The sequence below is a fragment of the Ursus americanus genome, chromosome 3, assembly GCF_024610735.1.
Source record: "Ursus americanus isolate L20-20 chromosome 3, mUrsAme1.1.p, whole genome shotgun sequence".
Lineage (NCBI taxonomy): Eukaryota > Metazoa > Chordata > Mammalia > Carnivora > Ursidae > Ursus > Ursus americanus.
Window position 1 is genome coordinate 55,846,805 of NC_142129.1, and position 17,571 is coordinate 55,864,375.

At 34.6% G+C, this 17,571-nt stretch overlaps 1 long non-coding RNA gene across 13 annotated transcripts in view; it reads right to left on the minus strand.

Moving 5' to 3' along the window:
- The window catches only part of LOC123789206 (uncharacterized), a 122,794-nt gene that overhangs the window by 36,880 nt on the left and 68,343 nt on the right, over positions 1-17,571 (minus strand). The window contains exon 7 of one of the 13 annotated variants that reach the window (XR_015723955.1): positions 14,229-14,302. The exons of 11 other annotated variants lie outside the window; for them this stretch is intronic. This is a non-coding gene — a long non-coding RNA (uncharacterized LOC123789206). One more of the 13 variants, XR_015723961.1, reaches the window with a different exon arrangement.

Sequence of the window (17,571 nt, forward strand, 5' to 3'; positions counted from 1 at the left end):
CTTCACTTGTTGCTCTTCTTTTTTTCAAAAATTTCGTGACCCTTTCATCATTCATTCTCTTTTATATTGAATCTAAAAATATTTTTTCTAGTTCCAAAAGAAGCTCCTCTTGAAATTTTGAAATAATTGCTTCATATGTATAAATTAATTTTAAAAGGACTAACATTTTAGTAATTATTTTCTCATCCATGAACATGGGCTATTTCACTATACATTCAAGTTTTTGTTTATATGAATAAGCCAGAGAGATGTCCATGTGTTTAAAGGCTATTTGCACATATTCTATTGTTATTTTCTGTTACTGTGGTTTTTCCATCTTATTTTCTAATGGTCTCCTGCTAATTTGCCAAGGAGTGATTGCTTTTCCTATTTTATCTTGTATCTATCTGATTTACTGAACTTTCTTATGAAATCTAGTAACTTTTCAATTGATTATCTTGGATTTCCTGGGTAGAATATTACCTCTCTTTTCCATACTGGAAACTTAAACTTCTTCCACATATTCTGTTAATATCTGAAATACCCAGGGAAATTCTAAATGTTATTGGAAATTGTGAGCATCCTTTGTCTATTCTTGATTTTAATGTATTAGGACCCCTAATAGAGATTCTCTATGAAGAAAATGGCTGTCGATTTTAAGTAGGTTGGTATTTTGTCACATAAATAAAATGTTTTTCATCCCAGTTTTTAAAAAAAGATTGAAAAACAAGAATGGGGCTGACTTCTACCAAAATGATTTTTAACAACTGTGTTGAGATAATCAAACATTCTGTGTGTTTGTTTTGGGTCTTTTGATAGGATATGTCACAAGAAACCATTCCTAGTTATCAAACTCCAGTTATTCAGAGGGATGTTTGCAAAGTTAAAACTCAATGAATCCCAGAATACATAATTTATTAAACCTCTTGCATAGAAATCATAATATCATATATTTTTAAAAGTGAATTTTACCTAAATGGATCTTTTCACTTTTATTAAACAGCTCCTCAATCATATTATAAACCTGGAAAACAGTTTTTATTCTTTTTTAATATTAAGACTGAGCTTTCCCCTTTCATTTATTTATTTATTGCCTCAGGCTCAGAAATTGATATTTAATTTGGAAAGATTTTTCTCTTTTCAATTATATTTGGAAATTTTACTGTTTTACAAAATGACTTGCTAATGTTTTTCTTTCACATCGCTATTCCTTCTCATACTGGTTTCAGGAAATTATCTGTGGCCAGGGCTGTTTTGTTATTTTTGTTAACATGTGACTCACGTCCTTCTATCTTCCTTCCTTCATTTAGTTTTAAACAAGCTTAAAAGGAAAGATCAAGGGATTAAGTTTATGCAGCAATGATAACAATTAAAAAAATAAATGTATAAACTTTGTTAATAAAAGAATTATTTAACTAGTGGTTTTGTTTTTTGTACAAATGTATTACATGTAACCAAGGTATTTTGTAAGCAGTTAGGGACTTAAAGATTGTAATCTTTTAAAATTGAAATTTGTGGGTTGAGGTTGTTAATACCACCTTTCCAGGGGCAGCCCAAATTAGTCACATTTTTCTTGGGGATCAGCTTTTGTGTCCCTTGGTGGGCATTCTGTACACATTCAGTATAAGTAAATGAGAGGCAATATATGTTTTAGAAAGTCTCTTCACCAGACAGTATACCTGGGATAATGCAAAGACTCCATATATTTCTATAGAATACAAAATACAACTCTTTAATATAGACATTTGTACCATTATACATGGACCAAATTATCTAGAAGACATTCATTCCATAGGTAAACTGTATATATTAGTAGCTGGCATTGAACATGATATTGATTAAATTCATTATAACTCTGGGGCTATGAAGTATTTAGGAAACTGAACAGTTACTTAAAAATGGGAAGTTAAGCATATCATGAGGAAAAGAAATTCAACATTGTTATTTATTTTTTACTAGATTAAAGTTTATAGGTTGAAAATAAGAATAATAACAACTTCAGAGATGCTGTGTCATCCAACGGAAAGAGTAAGAGAAGAAGACAATTATCTGCCACTTATTTACATAGTTGGACAAGTTAACTTCACTCAACTTCAGTTTTCTCATAGATAAATTAGAGATAATAACCATCTCATAAATTTTATTTATTTCAGGAGTATGTGTGTGTGTTTTTCTAGTCCTTTGGTGTTCAGAGAAGTTCAGACCAGTTGTATAGGCATTATGTGGAACTGGGTTAGAAATACAAAATCTCAGTCCCATCTAGACTTACTTAACCAGAATCTGCATTTTAACAAGGCCTCCCAGAAAGCTCCTTTATATATTAAGTATAAAAACACTGCCCAGTCTAGCATAGACCATGCATGGGGTTGTACTCCACTAGACATTCTAATTACTAAATTGAATTTTTGTTTGTGTTAAAGTGACCATAGGACTGTTTATTATCTAAGAGTGAGCCCATGAGTTCTCATCTGGTGTTAGAAGAGACCACCAGTACCAAATAAAGTTTAGAGGATAATTGTGGGAATAAAAACAAATTTCTATTTCAATTAAATCATGAATTATGCTAGTTCAATATACCAGCTATACACATACCTACAAGTTCTACCTTCTAAATCAAGATTTAACCCATATGTCAAACTTCATGTCATACTGAATACTCCCTGACATTGCCTTAACTATCAGGATGTGTTTTGTAGCATATTGTATAGTAAATCTTTATTATGTTCTTGTGAATTCTTGATTTTTCAAAATTTCTGAATGAATGTTATCCTCCTAAGATTAAATAATCATTTCTTCTTAGTAACTTTCCCACCTCTAGTAAAACCTTCTAACACTCTTTTCCTGGCAAAGGGTGTGGTTGGCTAACTGTTTGTTAAAAGAATGGAATTAAATTTTATTTTCCATGACTTTTTTTTTTGGTTATTAAAGCAAAAATGATTAAAAAGTCACATAAAAAGGAAAAATATAAATTGGTTACAAAAAAAGCAGTATTTGGCCCTTAACATAGGGCACATTACAGGGAAAAAATAAGACTATTTTAAAAGTCTCTGTTTGTGTTCTTCTAAAATGTCATGTTTGCAATGGACATGGCTACTGAAAATATAATTTAGGAATTAATACTTTTTAGGTTTATAAATTTTAACATTTCATTTGAATATCTAGCTTCATCCTGTCCTCTAAATAAACAAGGAAGTTTTAGGTCCATAATGGTGGAAAATAAGGTGTATAGTAAAAAGACATTTTATGCTATGTCCCATATTTATTTAACAATATTTAGTATTAGAGATTTAATATTCTTTTTTTTTAAAGATTTTATTTATTTATTTGACAGAGAGAGAGACAGCCAGCTAGAGAGAGAGGGAACACAAGCAGGGAGAGTGGGAGAGGAAGAAGCAGGCTCCCAGCAGAGGAGCCCGATGCGGGGCTCGATCCCATAACGCCAGGATCACGCCCTGAGCTGAAGGCAGATGCTTAACGACTGAGCCACCCAGGCGCCCCTAGAGATTTAATATTCTTTTACTAAATTTTATTTTTTGTAAATATTATGATAGAAAATGTTAGAGTTTCTTAAAGGTATGACAAGTTAATTTGCCTTCACCACAGTACTGAGAGTAGTGCTCTGTGCCTAGCCTTCCATAGTGGGTGCTCTACATAGTAGGTGCTCTCTTACCTTTCCTGTAAATATGACAAAATAAATTCTATATATTATATATAATTTATAATAGATATAATATCTGTATTTCTCTATATATCTATATCTCCCAATATCAACGTAATGCCTGTCCCCAGAATTCTTACAGAACTAGAAAGGTTACTTCAATCATCTGTGAATAGGAGGTTAGATCCCAAGAACTTTGTTCAAGGAAATTTGTACCATGGTTCAGGGAAAAAGGCAGACAATGACTGTATTGAAGGGAGAGGAGGAAAGAATTTGATACTTCTTCAGAGAAGGAAAAAGGGGACGAGAGACCGTATACAGTGAAGAGCAGAGTGAACCAAGAAATTGAAGAGAATCGAGATTACATAAAGTGAAAAGTCATTGCAATCCCTGGTGGAGATATAATCAAAGGGAATTTTAATGCAGATGACACTTATTATTTAATTTCAAGTTGATTTTTGTGGCTGGAACATAAATTTTGTGGGTGGAACGTCTGCTCTCTGTTTCAGAAATCATTTAGCAGCTATTATGCCTTTGAATACTTACTGTGTTGGATTATTTACTTTTGTAGAAATCAAAGATGTACTTCAAGTTCGGGTTGGGACCAAAGAGAAATATTAAGTGTAAAAGCAGAATTCTAAATCTATAAAATGAAATCTTCATCTTCTCTCCCCATGGCTTATTAAATTCTTTGAGAATCTGGGGAGGATTTTTTATTTCCAAAATACAAGTACTTATTTGGAGTGAAGTGGTAGGTCAAATTAATGGGGCGGTGTGCAGCAGACATTTGGGTTACAGAAAAATCTCCTATTATTTCCTATGTTTATTTTTTGGTTTTTGTTTTGACAATTCTTCCCTTTGAAGAAGACATCTAGCAGACTTGTAAATCCTCTGCATACATCACAGCAACCTTTTTCTTAACCGTTCTTGAGGTCAAAGCATTAGGAATTAGGAAACAGTTTTCTTGGGAAAAGCTTAGCCCACATATCTTAAGTCATTAATTAGAATGAGAAAATCTTTGAGTTGCAAATTAATGGCAATAAATAACTATAAATCAGGGGTGCCTGGGTGGCACAGCGGTTAGGCGTCTGCCTTCGGCTCAGGGCGTGCTCTGGCGTTCTGGGATCGAGCCCCACATCAGGCTCCTCCGCTATAAGCCTGCTTCTTCCTCTCCCACTCCCCCTGCTTGTGTTCCCTCTCTCGCTGGCTGTCTCTATCTCTGTCGAATAAATAAATAAAATCTTTAAAAAAAATAAATAACTATAAATCAGCTGTCCATGTTAGCAACATGACACCGTGCCTACATCTGGATCTGTAGTGTGCATCAGTATCTTCACACATACGAAAATTAGGACTCAATGAGCTGGAAAACTCTAGTGCTCCTATGCAAGTCCAACAAAGTTAAGTTGCTCTAAAATATTAAAATAAATTATGCACCAATGAAGGAAAAAAGAATATTTTTTTTTCTTGTAGTTTAAGTACTTTTATTTTAAGCCTCAGTATTTTAAGGCTAAAAAATGAACTTCCTAGATTAAGTTTGCTTCTTTTCTACCTTCCTCAAAACTTTCTTTTTTCTTTTACATGTATCTTTATTTTCACTTTGACATAGTCAATGTCATTCAGTAGAGGTCAGAAGAAATAAGTTAACTGAAAATAAGGTATGGATAATTTAATTTCTCAGGTGCTTAGTGACTATACTTATGAAAGAATAATAATTTGAGTCCTTATTTAGTAAAGAAATCTCAACTTACAAAATTATAAAAAATGTTAAAATCTCTCTACATGGAAAAAGATAAGAGTCTGCAAAAGAGAAGTAGAGCAGTAAATTGGTTTACCTTAAATTTGGGGTGCAATTACCTTTGAACTATTTTAATTTGTTTTTCAGGAAATCAGACTTAAATCAAGGAAACCACAGGTGTTATATAAGGAAGTTTTAAGTAGGTCAAAAATTAACTCGTGCTGTACATTAATTTATTCCTTATTCTGTTTTGTTGCATTTTTACAGTATTAAAAGTGGAATCAACATTTTTCTTTTGAACAAGAGTTAAATTTTAATCTTTAGTTTTTGACTCTGGAATTTTTAAATAAAAAGATCAGGTAAATTCCCTATGTTATTTTTAGAGTCTGTTAGTTTTAAAAAATATTTTAATACTCCCTTTTCAGTAATTGATTTAATAAGTGAAATGAAAATCAGTAAGGATGTAGAAAAATTGATTGGCATGAACAGCCAACTAGATTTAATTACCATTTAGAGAGCATTCCATCAGACAGCAGCAGAGTATATGTACTTTTCATGTGCCCATGCATCATTTACCAAGATGTACTATACATTGGATTATAAAATATGTCCTGACATATATATAAAATAATTGGAAAATATATGCAAGAGTTGAAATCATGCAGTTTGTTCTCTCATTACAGCAATTCAGTTGAAACAAAAGGCCAAAGATAAACAAATATATTCAAATATTTGGAAATTAAACAATATTTTTCATAAAAAACACAAGACCAATGGAAAAAAATCACTAGTAGATTTAGAAAGTTCTTGAAATGAAATGAAACAAAAAACAACATATTGAAGTGTGGAATATAGCTAAAGCAGTGATTAGAAGAAAATTTATAGTTTTAAATGCTTATTAGAATTAGAAGGAATTGTAAATTACATTCTCTACCCCCCCCCCCCCCACCATGGTCTATAAAAGGAAGAGCTACTTAAACTCCAAGTAAGTAAAAGAGGGAAATAATAAAGAGCAAAATCAGTTAATTTGAAATCAGGAAAACAAGAGAGAAAATAATGAAACAAAGCATATTCTTACCTCTAGTAAGTTGGATAAAGAAAAAAAAGTACATAAACTACTAATATTAGAAATTTTAAAAAGAATCACTGCGGAGCTTACAGATATACAAAAGAACAATGAGAGCAAGTCAGCACTGTCTTTATGCAATAACCAAAGACATATAAGAAAAAAAAAAAACCCAAAACAATAGGCCGATATTCCTTATGAACATAAATGCAAAAACTCTTAAAGAAACCAGCAATATATAGGTGGTATAATACTTTTTGACCATGTAGGATTTATCTCAGAAATTCAAGATTGGTTTCACATTTGAAAATCAATCAAAGCAGTTCACATAATGAATAAAGATGAAAAAAACCCATAACACCCATCTCAATAGATGCAGAGAAGGTGCTTGATAAAATATAACACCTATTTGTTATAAAAAACGCACAACAAATTCGCAATTAAAGGAAAACTCATCTACCTGATAGAAGCATCTGCGGAAAACCTGTAGTTAACATCACTTGCTTAACCTTCATGATAACAAAAAAAGCAAACATGCCACTTAAAATTTTTTCTGAAGGTCTTATGCAGTGTAATAAGGCAAAACTAAAAAAACAAAACCTCATATTGAAAAAAAAGGTAAAACTTTTTATTTGTAAATATCACCAACTATGTAGAAAATCTAATACAATATACGAAAATGCTAATACCAGTAAACGAGTTTAGCTATCTATAAACCACAGTGGCAACTTAGCAGAACTGTGATTTCAAAATAGAAACACCAGAATTGAGTTTATTTGGATGTTGGTTATCCGAATGCTACTTGTCCTTCAATTTTGAGTACCTATTTTTGACTATACCATATCCCATGTGCACACCACAACTGAATTAATTTCATCCCTGTATAAAAGCTAAACAACCTGACTTATGTCCGTATGTAGATTGTTTTCTGACAAAAATATTTGGTACATGAGATGATAAATACATTTTGGATTTATGAAATTTAGTCCATGTAATACTTCTAATCCCAGACGTGGTTGTTAATTTATATTTATATTTTGAGGGAGAATGCAAAGGAGATATTATTCATTTAGGTAGAATTATTTTCTGATAGTGAAAACTATCGTTTTCTTGCTTTTTGAAATGTAGCCCAAGCATTATCTTATACCTAAGAATCAACATATTGGTATTATTTTTCACTGAGTGGATTTGTACTTCCTCTTTTGGCCAATATCCCATCTTGAAGTTAATAATACATTTCAAACATACAATTTGGGGAGCATAGCATGGTATTAACATAACCAACAGAAAAATGTCTTAATTGCTTGGTTGCATTGATATTTGTTTATTTCCATCATAACTCAAATCTGACATTTTCAAAGAGACTAAACTCCAAACATCTGTGGACATTCCCTACATCTATTTCTGAAAATAATCACTGTGCATCTTTAGTTTACAACTATTGGCATAGAATCTGATTCTTCCAGTATTTATATATTGTAATTCTGCCAAGCTGCCTCAGAGTACATGAATCGTCAGTATTTGAAGGGATAAAGAACTAAAGGAGAGAGTTAATGGTTAGAAATTTGTAGAAAGTTAAAAGCTTTCTTGTTGGAATGAGATGAAGGATTTTAGAACCTAGCAACAAAAAATGAGTCAGGTTGGTGCTATGTCATTTAATTGTTCCTATTCTGTTGTAGAATATGTACCCATAAAATTTGAATTCCGCTTCAAGGTGAAGAATGGAGAGTATGGTGGCAGTTTATAAATATTCAAAGGATATACATGTCATGAAAAGGCAGTCTTTAATGGAAAACATGAAAAAAAAATTGCAGATCTTGGAGCAGAGCCATCATTTAAGGTAAATGAAAATGTAGCTCAAGTATTTAGAAAAAAAGTTGTTTCATGAATAATCATGTCTTAATCATGTTGACTTGAAATGCAGCAACAATGTATGAAGGTGTATGGTGTTTTCCCTTGTGCACACCCCACGTCTCTTCTTACTCTTTAAATTTTAAAAAGCTCTGGCCCATTTAGAGGTGTAACAGCAAAATGAAAGACATCTGAGCCTCACAAAGCTACACTGTAACAGATTAATTGGGCACCTAGTCACAAAATATTCCCTATGAATAGAAAAGGTTGGAAATATAGTTCTAGCACTGTTATCAATACGACACTGGGGTGTTTATGGAAGGGGAGAGTGGCATCTTAAAAAGCTCCATAACTAGATAAAGCTCCCTGTTATTTCTCCTCTGAGATGGCTTATCTCAAAAAAGCATGGAGCAAGCAAATGAGCCGCCAAAATAAAAATACTGCAAGATCTTACATGTGTCTCCCTAGAGGATGTTTTGTCTTCCCACAACTATGTCATGTTGGAAATCATCGTAACAACCAATGGTAGTTCCAGGCTCCATTAGCTATTCTAGTCAGATTAAAGAGGAAGCCCCTGTCATTCATTGTCACTTCAGCCATATCTGGATTTTGTAGCTGTATTCAACTACTTTCTTGAACTACTACTCTTTAACCACTTTCCTGAACTTGAAGTTAAAACACACTTGATATGCAAAAAACATTCTGTACATTAATTTAGAAGAATGTCTATGTCCTTAAAATTATTAACTATGAAGGGGTAGGTCTTTTTTTAAACATCATCCTCTATAATTTCTTTCTTATGAAATCATCTGGTTTGTAGTGTGTTTCAGATACCATGAAATGGTAATTGTGCTAGTACATGGAGCCTAGAGAATTTAGAGTTAATATTTTAAACAATTTAATATTTTGGTGACAAATAATTGCGAGTCACCTCATATTTCGGAATCACAAATCTGTCTTATCATTAAAAACATACAAAGCAATTTTGTACCTGGAGGGTAAAGACACAGTCTTTCCAAAATAGGGACACACAAACTACTGCCGGCAAGTCCAATCTGGTCTGCCAGGTTGGTAATAAAATTCTCCTGGCACACAGCCATGCCCATTCATCTAGGTACTGTCTACGGCTGCTTTCATGCTACAATGGTGAAGTTGAGTAGTTGCAACAGAGACAGTGTTGTCTGCAAAGCCTAAAATATTATGTGCCCTTTTACGGAGAAAAATTTTGCCAACTGCTGCTCCAAAATAACATTAGAGTATTAGTTCTTTAAGTTATGAGCTAAAGAGGAAAGTGAACTAAAAGCCATCTTTAAAATTTGCTGTCTGGATTCCATTCTGCCTGATCCCTTCTTCTGTTGGTTTTAAAATGCAAATTTTGCAGCTGCATGAAGAGTTGGATCTTACATTAAGCTCTCATAACTTACTCCACATTCAAATTCTGTTCTCGTAATCAAGGCTAAAGGTGGTTAAGTGAAAGCTGAAAGCAGTCTTACGAGGCTCTTGGCAGAGTTCTCATGGTTAAGAGTATAGTAACAGGGGCATTGAACCTAAAACCTGCTGGATCCTAACGTAAAACATGGATGAGAGGGCAGAAATCTCTCTCAAGTCTCAAGGGAATCCACCAAACATCCAAAGTTTGTGGAGAGTCCCTTGATCTATCACAGCCATCCCAACCCTTAAAACCTACGTATTCTAGTTAGGTTCACAAGCTTGGAGGTGGCTTTAGTGAAGTTCAGACTGAGTGAGAAATAGTCACTTTAACTATGGCCTGAGAAACCTATCAATGGTGACAGTAAGCAAAGACAAGTTCACTATTAAGCCTTCTGTGACCATTTTTCCTGATTAAAAATGTAAATGAGGTTTCTATTAGTTATCATTCAAATTGTTATAACTCTAAGTCTCACTGGTTAGATGTTTTTCTAGTTAATTCACAATAACACCTAGGAAAATGGCCCATAATAGAACAACCCTCTAAAACCCCAGTCATTTGTGTAGTTTTAGGAAATGTCGTTAATAATTCCACTCTGATTTTTTGAAAGAAGTCATGTTTAAGTTAGTGCCTAGTATACACAGAATTTATAAGATTTTTGAATTGTTATCAGACATCAAAATAATCTTCATACACTTTATAAGAGGAGTATCATGGTGAGGACCCACAGAGACCAAAAAATAGGAACCAAAGTAGAAAATTCAGTTTCAAAATGAGTGGGAGCTTAGTTAATAACTTGCAACACTTTCTGCAAGACATTTTGTAGCAAAATACATGGCCCAACTACAGCAAGCTCATAGGACTCTATGTGATGCAGGTTTTTTATTTGTATGACTCATGATTTTATTTTATCCTTTCAATGTTTTTTATTAAAAAAAAATTCTGTGTATACTTTTTGCTTTTGTATTTCATACACTCTCGTAAGCTGCCTGTAATTTTGGATGAAGGGCAAGAAATAAATTCTTAAATGAAGTGAAAATCATTTTAAAAATAGCTATCCCAATTGGCCAGGTTTTTTACTCACAAAGCCAAAAAAGTAAAGAAACTCAAAACTAAGATATAAAAGAATTAATTTTGTATTGGCAAATGGTTTTAGATAGGTTAATAAGATAGGCCTTTGCATCACAAATTTCTGTATGGTATAGACAATGGAAAATGCCATGTGAAAATATTCAGCACTCCTCATTATACCCAACATGTAATAGATGCCTTACATATATGATCTTAATGAATTGGTCCAAGAACACGACTATTTTTCCAAGTTTGCAAGTGGAGAAATTGAGGCTTGCAGCAGTTAAGTAATATCATAAAAAGTTGAGGAGTAGGGTCCACTTTCCAAAGTTTTTGGAGAGGTTGTAGCTCTAGATTGGTAGCTATGGCTTAAATTACTCCACATTCATTCCAGCATTCAGATCTGGTTCTCTGAAAATCATGGTAAGGTATACCTGACAAATTCCTAGTGGGAGCATCTCTTGGTTCCTAAACCAACAGCTTTATTATGAACATTATAATTATTTTACTTAAAAGTTTTGCATATAAATTTATAAGTGAGACAGAGCTGCAGTTTTTGTTAATTTCTAATAGGTTTAGTATTAAAATGATGTCTTTATCAAATGATTTGGGAATATTTCATTTTTTATGGTCTGTAGTGATATAAACCTATATAGACATTGAATTGTCTGTTTTTATTATTTTAATTTTTAAATTTAAAAAAATTATTTGAGAGAGAGGAGAGCAACTGTGAGGAAGTCAGAGGCAGCGGCAAAGGGGGAGGGAGAAGGAGGGTAGAGAATCTCAAGCAGACTCTTTTCTGAGCCTGACTCAGGGCTCGATCTCATGACCCTGAGATCATGATCTGAGCTGGATCCAAGAGCTGGACGCTCAACAGACTGAGCCACCCAGGTGCCCCATGTTTGTTTTTATTTTTTGAAGTATGGGTGAAACTAAATCATAAAACCAACTGATCCGGGTATGGTTTTAATAAAGGAACTTTAACAAGTATTATGACATCTTCTTCGGTAATGGTATATTCATACTTTCTACTCTTGGGTTCAATTTTGTAATTTATATTTTTAGGGAGCTATATTGAAAATAATACAGTATGACTAAATAACTTTCATTCCCATAATTTTCATATCAGGAAACCTCTCAATGTCATTCACTGCATTAAGCAATTTAAAGAATAAAAATCCAAATGTCATGGAGTAAATGATTCTGAAAGTAGCTGTCAGTTTTACCTCATGTTCTCCATATGTTCGATGGTAATAAAAATCCCAATTTTAGTTGAATATGTGGTCTCCCAGAATAAAGAATGTATTTCTGACTTCCGATTTCTGGTTCCACATGTAAGGAACTGACAGTTGCTACCGCATCCTGACAACAACAGGCTGAAAAATGACTGTACTTGAATCCATAAGAGACAGGAGGCCGCAGGGCACCCCGCGGCCCCAGAGATTGGAGAGACAGGTGAGTAAGGGTGCTGCCACTTACCTGAGCAGACTCACAAGCAGAACCAGCTGCAGCAACCAGTGCTGAGCTGTAGTAGAAGAATTGCTAGAGGTCCAGTGAGGACAAATGTGAGAGTTAAAAACCTCTGGTGAACTGAGTTATAGCTACCCCCTTCCCCCAATATTGTGCGATTTACTTCCAGGAGCCTCACCAGGTACCCAGAGTAAATATTGGAGAAAAATTCCCTTATGCTTTTGGCAGGGGGAAGAGAATAGGAACCACTTTGAAACTGGCCAGAGCATTCTGTTCTTTTTTATTTTTAAAAAATATTTGAGAGTAAGCATGAGAGTGGGCGTGTGCACATGTGCATGTGCGCAAGGCCGGGTGGTGGGGGATGGAGGGGCAGGGGCAGAGTGGGAGAATCCTTCAAGCAGAATCCCCACTGAGCAGGGATTATGAGCTCAAGACCTGAAACCAAGGGTCAGATGCCCAATCGATTGAGCCACCCAAGTGGCACAAGAGCACTCCGTTCCTAAAAGAGCTGCCCTCAAGGAAACTAGTTCTCCAGAGCCTAACTAGCCTGGGGGGAGGGAAATATCTAACTCCAGCCCACTGTGGCCATCCTGCCCCACCTAAGCAGGAGAAAAAAAAACAAGTGAAGTTCACAGTCAGAGGCACAGTCTCCGTAGAAGAGACCTACTCACAGGATGGTAGAACACTTCCCCCCAACCCCCCCCCCCCAACCCCGATTTCTGAAAGCCTATTTACAGGAGTTCCTTTTACTCAGTACATCATTTCTGGCTATCATGAGAAAATTACAAGGCATTCCCAAAGGCAAACAAACAAAAACAAAAACCACCTGCAATTTGAAAAGAGCAAGCATCAAAACCAGATATGGCAGGTAGGTATGTTGAAATCATCAGGCTAGCAATTTAAAATAATTATGATTAATATGCTAAGCATTCTATTGGACAGGTAGACAGCATGTAAGAACAGATGGACTATGTAAGCAGAGAGATGGAAACTGTAAGGAAAAAAGAAATTCTAGAGATAAAAAAACACTAATCAAAATGAAGAATGCCTTTAATGGGCTTATTAGTAGACTAGACACAGCTGAGGAAAGAATCCCCGTGCTTGAAGTTATGTTAATAGGAAAGCAAAAAGAAGAAAGACAAAAAACAGAACAGAATAGGTGAGAACGGTGGGACAATTACAAAAGGTGTAACACAATGGGAATACCAGAAGAGAAGAAAGAGAAAAAAGAGCAGAAGAAATATGTGAAATAATGACTAAGATTTTCCCTAAATGAATGCCAGGGACCAAACCGCAGATCCAGGAAGCTCAGAGAACATCAAGCAGGATAAATGCCAAAAACTACACCTAGGTGTATCATTGCAACCTAGAGAAAATCAAAGAGAAAGAAAAATCCCGAAAGAAGCTAGGGAGAAAAAAAAATACCTTATTTATGGAAGAACAAAGATAATAATATCCAATTTCTTCTCAGAAATAAGAGAGTGCAAACAAGAGAGCAAAGTGAAATATTTAAAGTGTTGAGAGAGGAAAACAAAACAAAACACTACCAGCCTAGAATAATGATTAATAATTGTGAAATTATCATTCATAAGTGAAGGAGAAATGGAGACTTTCTCAGACACAAAAATTGAGGGAATTTGTTGCCTGTAGACCTACCTTGCAAGAAGTGCTAAAAGCTTTTTAGAGAAAGAATAATAGAAGTCAGAAACTCCTATTTACATAAGGGATGAGCATTGAAGAAGAAATACATGGAGGTAAAAGAAAACCTTTTATTTTTAATCTAACAGATAAGTTTGTTCAAAATAATATCAATGTATTTGTGTATGCTTATGTAGATATCTTTTGTGTGTATATATATTTATATGCTTCAGTAGTCCTATATGTAAGTGAAATGAATGATAGCGATGATTCAAGGAATAGACAGGAAGAATTAGGAGTATTTTCTTATCATAAGGACTCACAGTACCTTCAAATTGGCATGGTGCTTTTTGAAAGTAGACTTGGCTTAGTTGTAAATGTGTATCAGAAACTTCAGGGCCACTACCAAAACAAGTAAAAAAAGAAAAATAATTGTTTTACTAAGAAAGGAGAGAAAATGGAATCCTCTAAAATACTCATTTAAAACCACAACAGGCAGAAAAAATAGAGTGGAAGACTGTATTTTCCAGCCTCCTAGCATTTAGGGCATGACCATAGACTAAGTTCTGGTCAGTGTAATGCAAGCAAAAGTAGTGTGTGCATCTTTGGACAAGACCTATCAAAAGAAGGGAACTTGCCCTTTACTTTTGAATCTTCATCTTCCTGCTGTCTGGAATTAAAACATGGTGGTTGAGCCCGAGGCAACCCGGCACCACATGTCGAGGTGGCAAAATAATAGGATAGAAGGAGAGAAGTTCCAGTGACTGTGGGTTTGTCATTACCAGTCCTTGGCTTCCCAGGTTTATCAAACACAGGAAAATCAACTTTCTGTTTTAAGTCACTGCTCCTTTTGGTTATCTGCTCCTCAGAGATGAATTTGACCCTTTATAATACAATGCAGAAAGAGAACTATAGTAAACAGAAAGGGACTATAGTTCAGCAACTGTTAAAAAGAATACTCAAAATAGAGAAAGAATAAAAATAATTTGAGTGACATAAAGATCATATGCCAGAAACCAAAAGCTAACATCTTTCTATACGGTGAAATTTTAAAATATATTTTAATTAAAGTCAGAGACTAGTTTGACAGCGATTACCATTGTACTGATGGCCCTAATGAAGGTAATAAAACAAGAAAATGTAAAAAAAAAAAAAAAGTTTTCTTTATGGGAGCCATAAAAATGTGGAAATGAAATGGAAAACATTTCATTCACAATAGCAATGAAAACTATAAAAATACTTAGCAGTAAATGGAACTAGAAAGATTCAGAGCCAATTGTATAGAATTTTATTAAAGTTCAGAAAAAAATTCATCTTAGTGGAAGACATACTTATTCTTGGATGGGCTTACTGATAACATAAAAATATCAGTGTTATGTAAGTATATAAATATAATATAATTCTTATTAGAATCCCAGCAGAGTTTTCTGTAATGGATTGCATAAAGTGATTTTTAAAAATTATGTGGAAAAATTAATACCCAAGAATTGCTAATAATATTTTGGAAAAAGAAAAAACATTATTAATGAGAGGGGAGTTGCCTTACTACAGATTAGAATACAGAATAGAACCACCTATGAAATCATTGTGCTTTTGGCATACACACAGAAAAATAGATCAGAATAATATAGAAAATTAAGAAGTGATCCCCATTACATGTAAAAAAGTATATTTTAACTCTGAGAGAAATATATAGTTTATTTATAAGTTGGACTACACACTGACTATCCTCCTGAAATAAAATAAAGTAGGGCTCTAAATTTCCATCTGTGTCATACTATGAGGGACTTGAGCTCACTTCTGTGAATAGTCCAGCCCATATTTTCAAGCTCTATCATTCCCCACAAACATCTAACCCTTGGCTACCTCTTGGGTTAAGGGGTACATGCTCCTACAATCTTGTCTGCCCTCAGATGACCTCAGGGAAGTGGCCCTCACAGAGCCCATTTGGGCAGGAATTCTGGGATCCCGGTATCGGCAGCACAGTCCAGATTGGTGGTGGTGGGGGCACAGGGACATAGAGGGGGCATGGCCCTTTGGCCCTTCAGACTGCTCCATCAGAAAGCACATGCCAGGAAGGCCCAGATCAGTGTTTCCTAAAGAGCATGGACTAGGGCAGGGTACCCCTTGTCTTACATCTTAGCTCAGTGGCATCACCATATTATTTTTCCTTCTGCCACCACAACTGCAATACCCTCCCATCAGCCAGGATGTAGGAGGAAATTTAACTGGGAGCAGGACTGCAGCCAGCCTAAAATGGAAGTATATCATGATCAAGAAATAAATGGCTGCTGTTTATATTTTGGGGTCATTTGTTACAGCAGCATAACCTAGCCTTTCCTGGGGTGTAGGTATGTCTATGTGTGTGTGCACATGTGTGTATATATGTTTATGAGCATATATGTAAACATATAAGTTTTAAACAAGTTTGTTAACATGGGTTGCTAGTCAGGAATGTGTATAGAAGTGTATAGAGAATAGAAGGAAATGGGAAAGGGTAAGACAAGCCAAAACATAAAAGAAAGAAATAGTAAGAAAACAGACAACATGTTTTAAAAACATTCAAGATATAATATCACTTATCATTTATCTAAAATGCTGTATGTCCATGGGTATTTGTGTATAAGGAGACACATGAAAAGATGGCCACTAAGTGTTAATGGTGATTATTTCAGGGTGGTGGGAAATCAAATGAGTTTTCACTTTCTTGCTTAGAACTTTATGTCATTTGAGTATTCTGAATGATCCTGTTATGAAGTAGCAAGAGAAAAACAAGAAAGACAGTCTGCTTATAGAGGGAAACCAGGATAAAGGCTGGAGAATGTGAGCCAGTTTCTTCCTTTGACTGGAACTGCCTGACCTCCTTCTGGTCCCAACTCCTGTGACCATCTTTCTCCTGGCAAACTGTGGTTTTCCCCCAGAATTTACCCAGAATCCAACAGTTTAATAGACCAGAAATCATGAAGTTTTCTCGGTTTCCTTAAATGGATTGGCTAATTTGTGAGGGAGGAAGACCAAATTTGGTAATTTGGTTTTTCATGTGTGCTGTCCACAGGGGCATATTATCCTGATGCTGAGGGGATATTTTTGGCTTGTAGGCTGGTTGGGTTCCTTAGCATAAAGGGTTCACGATGGTAGTCAAACTCTCTTTTCAGACTGATTTCACAGTCAAAAGATTTATGTTGGGTGGGAATTCAGGAATTAATTGTGGAGATCTGGAAGAGATGTTGTAAAACTCTTAAGAGGGAAAAATATCTCAACATTTCTTGCTCAGGGCCCAGATCGACCTCCCAGATCCATCCTTTTAGCCAGTATTTCTGCTTGCCATTTATAAAAGTTGGGTAATATTTAAAAGAAAACAAGAATTATATCTTAAAGTAGATGATAAAAATAACCAAGATAACATAATCAAATGAAACAGTAAGATAAAGTGGCATAAAATAAGCACTTTATATAAAGTGGCAAAAACAAAGGGAATTAATAAAATATGGCGAAAGTTAGAGATGAGACAATAAAGACTCGAAACAAAAAGATGAAAGAAAATAAAAGAGTTAAAAAGAAAATAATTTACCACAGGAGCAAACTAAACTCTTACTATAGAATATATAAATAAGCTTAGAAAATACAGTAAGAAGGGTTAGAATGATACATGAGGACAGAACCCACGGATT